Source organism: Nicotiana attenuata, chromosome 2 (genome assembly GCF_001879085.1).
Source record: "Nicotiana attenuata strain UT chromosome 2, NIATTr2, whole genome shotgun sequence".
NCBI lineage: Eukaryota > Viridiplantae > Streptophyta > Magnoliopsida > Solanales > Solanaceae > Nicotiana > Nicotiana attenuata.
The window spans coordinates 5,828,877-5,836,063 of record NC_031990.1 but is presented as its reverse complement, the minus strand read 5'-3'; positions in this window follow the sequence as shown (position 1 = coordinate 5,836,063).

The window sequence follows — 7,187 nt, the reverse complement described above, 5'->3', positions numbered from 1 at the left end:
TGAGGGTCACCACCAGAGGGGTAGAGAGCAGTGGCATCAGGACAAGAGGGCCCAATTCTCTGGAGAGTTTAAACGTTCCCCAGCTAGGGGCAGAGGTCAGTTTGGGAGGGGCCAACCCAGCAGGCCCTCATATTCAACACCACCACCACCTCCTCGAGGTGCTCCAATGAGGCCTTATTTCAATGCGATGCCGGAGAGTTCTTACCGCCCACCAGCGATTGAGGGTTCCTCCGACGGGTATTCTAGTTATCAGGGTTCTTCTAGTGGATATTTGGCCATCAGGGTTCTTCTAGTGGATATTTGGCCATCAGGGTTCTTCGGGACAAGGTAGTACAACAGGGTCATTAGCCTATAATTACAACACCAGTCGTCCGACCACCCAGAGGTGGGGGACAGGTTGGTAGGGGTCGTCCTAGAGGTGGAGGCACGTCAGGGGGAGTTCAGCCAGCTACCGTTCAGCCAGGCGGAGGCCAGCTAGCCGACGCTCCAACTAGATTCTATTCTTTTCCGACCAGACCAGATGCAGTGGCCTCAGATGTCGTGATCAAAGGTATTATTTCTATATGCAATAGGGATGCTTCAGTATTATTTGATCCAAGGTCTATATATTCATATGTGTCATCTCTATTTGCTCATTTCATGGATATCCCTCGTGAGTCTTTGGGTACTCCTGTTTATGTGTCCACTCCTATGGGCGATTCTGTGGTTATGGATCGGATCTAGGGGTCCTATGTGGTTACATTCTGTGGTTACGAGACTAGAGTGGACCTTCTGTTACTTGATATGATCGACTTTGAGGTTATCCTAGGCATAGATTGGTTATCTCCATATCACGCCATTCTTGATTGTCATGCCAAGACTGTTACTTTAGTGATGCTAGAATTGCTGAGATTGGAGTAGAAGGGTTCCTCCGTTAATGCATCTAGTCGGGTTATCTCTTTTCTAAAGGCTCAACATCTAGTCGAGAAGGGTTGTTTGGCGTATCTAGCATATGTTCGGGACACCACCGCAGAGTCTCCGATGATTGATTCAGTGCCAGCAGTCCGGGAGTTCACCGATGTGTTTCCTTCCAAGCATGCCGCCGGATCGTGATATTGATTTCTGTATTGATTTGGCTCCAGGTACCCAGCCTATATCTATCCCACCGTATCGTATGGCACCGAAAGAGTTAAAAGAGTTGAAGGAGCAGCTTGAGGAGTTGTTAGCAAAGGGGTTTGTGAGACCTAGTGTATCACCTTGGGGTGCACCAGTGTTATTTGTGAAGAAGAATGATTGGACTATGCAGATGTGCATTGATTACCGCTAGTTGAAAAAAGTCACCATCAAGAACAAGTACCCGTTATCTCGTATCGATGATTTGTTTGACCACTTGCAAGGTGCTAGGGAGTTTTCTAAGATCGACTTGAGATCGGGGTACCACCAGTTGAAGATTCGGAACTCAGATGTTCCGAAGACTGCCTTCCGTACTAGATATAGTCATTATGAGTTTCTAGTGATGTCCTTCGGCTTGACTAATGCCCCATCGGCATTTATGGACTTCATGAACAGGGTGTTCAGGCCTTATATTGATTCCTTTGTTATTGTCTTCATTGATGACATCTTGATGTACTCACGTATCTTGGGGGAGCATGAGCAACATTTGAGAGTGGTGCTTCAGACATTGCGAGAGCATAAGCTATATGCTAAGTTCTCCAAGTGTGAGTTTTGGCTAGAGTCTGTGGCATTCTTGGGGCATGTTGTATCAGGAAGGGTATTAAGGTGGATCCCAAGAAGATTGAGGCAGTTCAAAGTTGGCCACGTCCCACTTTGGTGACTGAGATTAGGAGTTTCCTGGGGTTACCAAGTTATTATCGCCGATTTGTGCAGGGCTTTTCCTCCATTGTAGCATCTTTGACTAGATTGAACCAGAAGGGTTCTCCCTTCCGTTGGTTCGATGATTGTGAGGCGAGCTTTCAGAAGCTCAAGACAGCTTTGACTACAACATCGGTTCTAGTGTTGCCTTCCGGTTTGGGGATGTATACTGTGTATTGCGATGCTTCACGCGTTGGCTTGAGCTGTGTATTGATGAAGGAGGGGCGAGTTATTGCATATACTTCACGTCAGTTGAAGATTTATGAGAAGAATTACCCTGTGCACGACCTAGAGTTAGCAGCGATTGTCCATGCTCTTAAGATACGGAGACATTATCTGTATGGGGTGTCATGTGAGGTTTATACTGATCATCGCAGCTTGCAGCATTTGTTCAAGTAGAGGGATCTCAATTTGAGGCAGCATAGATAGCTTGAGTTACTGAAGGATTATGACATTACCATTCTTTATCACCCGGGCAAGGCGAATGTAGTCGCGGATGCCTTAAGCAGGGAAGCAGAGAGTATGGGTAGCTTGGCATTCATACCAATAGAGGAGAGGCCACTAGCATTGGACATTCATTCCTTGGCTAACAAACTTGTGAGGTTGGACATTTCAGAGTCCAGCTGGATTTTTGCATGTGTTGTCGCCCAGTCTTCGTTATTGGGGCAGATCAAGGCCCGTCAGTTTGATGATCTGCATTTAGCAGTCCTCAGAGAGACGGTACTACAGGGTAGCGCCAAGGAGGTTTCTATCAGCGATGATGGTGTTCTACGACTCCAGGGTTGCCTATATGTTCCTAATGTCGACGGTTTGAGGGAGAGGATTCTTGAGAAGGCACACAGCTCGTAGTATTCTATTCATCCAGGTGCTAAGAAGATGTATCGTGACCTGAGACAACACTATTGGTGGCGGAGAATGAAGAAAGACATAGTGGAGTATGTAGCTAGGTGCTCAAATTGCCAGCAGGTCAAGATGATCACCAGAGGCCGGGGGGCCTACTTCAGCAGATGACTATACCTGAGTGGAAATGGGAGCACATTACTATGGTCTTCGTAGTTGGGTTACCACGGACTTTGCAGAAGTTTGATGTCGTTTGGGTCATTGTCGACAGGTTGACCAAGTCGGCACACTTCATTGCAGTTGTGACTACCTATACTTCAGAGAGGTTGGCCCAGATTTATATTTGGGGATAGTTTGGTTGCACGGTGTGCCTGTTTCTATCATATTAGATAGGGGCCCTCAGCTCACCTCACATTTTTGGAGAGCCGGTCAGAGTGAGTTGGGGACCCGTGTGGAGCTCAGCACATCATTTCATCCTCAGACCGACGGACAGTCGGAGTGGACAGTTCAGATATTAGAGGACATGTTGAGAGCATGCATGATTGACTTTGGAGGGCAGTGGGATCAGTTCTTGCCTTTGGCCGAGTTGGCTTACAACAACAGTTATCAGTCCAGCATCGAGATGGCTCCATTTGAGGCTTTATATGGCCAGCGATACCGTTCCCCTATTGGCTGGTTTGAGCCTAGCAAGGCCAAGTTATACGGTACTGGTTTGGTGAAGGATGCCTTGGAAAAGGTAAAGATAATTCAGGAGAGACTTCTCACAAGACAGTCCAGACAGAAGAGTTACGCGAATCAGAAGGCGCGTGATGTATCATTCACGGTCGGCGAGAAGGTTCTCTTGAAAGTCTCGCCGATGAAGGGTATTATGAGATTCTGGAATAAGGACAAGTTGAGCCCAAGGTTTATAGGCCTATTTGAAGTGTTGAGGCGAGTTGGGGAGGTTTCTTATGAGCTTGCTTTACCTCCCAGCCTATTAGGGTTCATCCAGTTTTTCACGTGTCTATGCTTCGGAGGTATCACGCCGACTTGTCTCATGTGTTACACTTTAGTACTATTTAGCTAGATTAGATCTTGAGTTATGAGGAGGAGCCAGTTGCCATTGTTGATAGACAGGATCGCCAGTTGAGATCCAAGAGGATTTCTGCAGTGAGGTCTAGTGGAGGGGCTAACCAGCCGATGAGGCGACTTGGGAGTCCGAGGAGGACATGCGGAGCAGATATCCACACTTATTTAGCACTTAAGTTATGAATCTAAACCCGTTTGAGGACGAACGTTTGTTTAAGAGGTGGAGAATGTAACGACCCGATCGGTCATTTTGCTTTCTAGAACCCCGTTCCCCTAAATAAGACTTTCCGTACTTACTTTAACTGATTTATAACTTGCGGGAATGGTTGGTTAGGGATTTGGAAGAGTTTGGGTTGAAATCGGAACACTTGGTTCCTTAATGTTGGCTTAGAAGGCCAAGTTTGACTTCGGTCAACATTTTGAGTAAACGACCTCGGAATCGGGATTTGACGGTTCCAATAGGTTAGTATGATGATATCGGACTTGGACGTGTGTCCCGATCCGATTTTAGATGACCCGGGAATGTTTTGGCGCCTAATAATGAAAGTTGATTCCTTAAGGATTTTAAAGTTCTTCAAATTTGGTTTGGAGCGGGTTTTTGTGTTATCAAGGTCCGAACAGAATTCCGAGATCGAGAATAGTTCTGTAATGTCATTTAAGACTTGCACGCAAAATTTGTTGTCAATCCGAGTAGTGTAAGTGTGTTTCGTGAAGAACTTAAAGTTCATAAGTCTGAATCAATTGGTTTTAGGGTGTGATTCCTAGTTTTATTGTTGTTTCCGGCGTTCCGAGGGTTCGAGCGAGTCAGTTTTATCATTTCGAACTTGTGAGTGTGTTCGGGCGGGGCCCTGGGGGCCCCGAGCGTCAATCGGACGAGGCTCGAGCTAAGTTGAAAAATGTGAGAAGGAGCTGAAGATCTAGGTTTCTGTCATAACCGCAGTGGAGTTTCGCAGAAGCGGACACTTTTCCGCAGTTGCGGCCCAGGACCGCAGATGCGGAAATCACTGAAGGCAGTGACCTTCATTTATTGCGGGAGTTAGACGTTTTGGCTCATTTTTCACTCCATTGTAGACGATTTTTAGCTTCTTGAGAGGGGTTCTTCACCAAGATTTTGAAGGTAAGTAATTCCTACTATATGTGAGTTAAATACTTGGATTTTCGGTAGATTAACATGTATAGATTAGTGAAAATTATGGGGTTAGAGTAAAACCTAGGTTTTTTTATAAAAACAAGATTTAACCACGAAATTAGTTATGGAATGAAGTAAAAATTATATATTCTTGATCCTTAGGTTATGGGTAACAACTTTCTTCAAAAGATTTCGTAATCCGGGCACATGGGCCCGAGGGTGAATTTCAGGAACCTTGCCTTTGGGGTTGGATAATCACTTTAATAGCTAGAATATGAATTTGTAAACCTATAATGATTGGGTTTTTTACACTATTGGAATAGTTTTGGAATGTGCGGCTCCGGTTTGAGAGTTTGAACGCGTTCTTGAGTTGGAAGTAGGTTCGAAACGAGGTAAGTCTCTTTTTTAACCTTGTAAGGGGAAAATTTCCCCATAGGTGAACTTAATTAATATATGATTAATTGTGGGGGCTACGTACGCACGAAGTGACGAGAGTCCGTACGTAGCTACTATTCATGTTATGTCCGGGTAGTTCTAGGTTTACATAATGCTTTGTGGACACTATTATTTACTAATATGCGCTAATTGTATGAATGTAATTAAGTTGAAGAAAATCTAAGGATTTGCAGGCTTCAAGTGAATTGTATTCATTTTTTTAAAAGGAACTAAAGAAGTGTTGTGTTTTATGTTTGACCGCGTCGCACGTATGATTCGCGAGCAGGGTTATGCTTTTACCGCGTCGCATGTATGATTCGCGAGCGGGGTGAATAGATGCATCTATGGTTCGTGCCGTTCGGCCCTCGACGGTGCACATTTTACTTTCATGTTAGATAGGACCGAACGTCCTCGGTGGAAATTGTGTGTGATAATAGTATGGGAACTCTTTGTAGTTGTATGTTTCATTACTTGATATACCACTTGTTTTAAATAAAGAATGTGTCTTGCCTTCTTAAGTGTGGTGGGGGAAATTCCTCGGTTATTGTTCTGGTTTGAGCTTGACTGTTACTTACATACATTATGCTTTAAGAATTTGAACTTCACATTATTACATTGTTGGCCCTAGTAAGTGTCGGAGTTGACCCCTCGTCACTACTTCTGCGAGGCTAGGCGAGATACTTACTGGGTACATATTTTTATGTACTCATACTACACTTCTGTCCTTGATTGTACAGGCTTTGAGGTAGGTGCATCAGGCCATCAGTCCGGCGCATAGAGTGGACTCCTCAGCTCGAGACTTTCCGGTGAGTTGCCCTTTTGAGCCGATCTGCAGCAGCTGGAGTCTCTCTTTTGTCTTTATGTTCCTGTCTATTTCTTTTCTAGACAGTAGGATAGTATGGTTTTGTATATTTTACTAGATTGCCCACACACTTGTGACACCAGGTCTTGGCACACAATTGGTAGACTTATGATGTTTGGGCTTGTTTTCATGATTTGAATTCGCATTTATTACTTCCATTTAAATATGCTTAAATTTTCAAACTCTGAATTTCTTAATCAATAATGGAAAGTTATCGCGTACTAACTATTCAAATGAGAATTACTATTTGATAGTGTTGGCTTGCTTAACAACAACGTTGGGCGCCATCACGACCTTATATGGAATTTGGGTCGTGACAATTGGCCTCTCTACCAAATGGATGTCTACAATGCCTTTCTCCAGGGGGACTTATTTAAAGAGGTCTATCTCTGCCTCAAGGATTTGATGGCCAGGGGGAGAACAAAGTATGTTGGCTCTTCAATCCTTGTATGGGTTGAAACAAGCCAGCAGACAATGGAATCTTAAACTTACTACAACTTTAGTGCAATCAGGTTTCACACAGAGTAAGCTGGACTACTCCTTGTTCACAAAAGGCCAAGATGCTAATCTTGTGATCATTCTAGTATACGTGGATGACTTGTTATCACTGGCAATGACACCAAACTGATAGAAGAAGCTAAGAACATTCTGAACAGCAACTTTAAAATGAAAGACTTAGGGGAATTGAGATATTTCTTGGGGATTGAATTTGCAAGATCATCTAAGGGTATACTTATGAATCAAAGAAAGTATGCCTTAGAGTTGATTTCAGAATGTTGCCTAGGGGGAGCAAAGCCACTTACAACACCTTTAGAACAAAACCAGAAGTTCACCACCCTTGAATATGACAAGTTGTTTGAACCTGATAAAGGTACAAGTTCCGAATTAGAAGATAGAAGACCATATCAAAGGTTGTTGGGAAGATTGCTATATTTGGCTATCACTAGGCCAGATATTTCTTTTGCCATCCAAACATTCAGTTAATACATGTATTCTCCAACA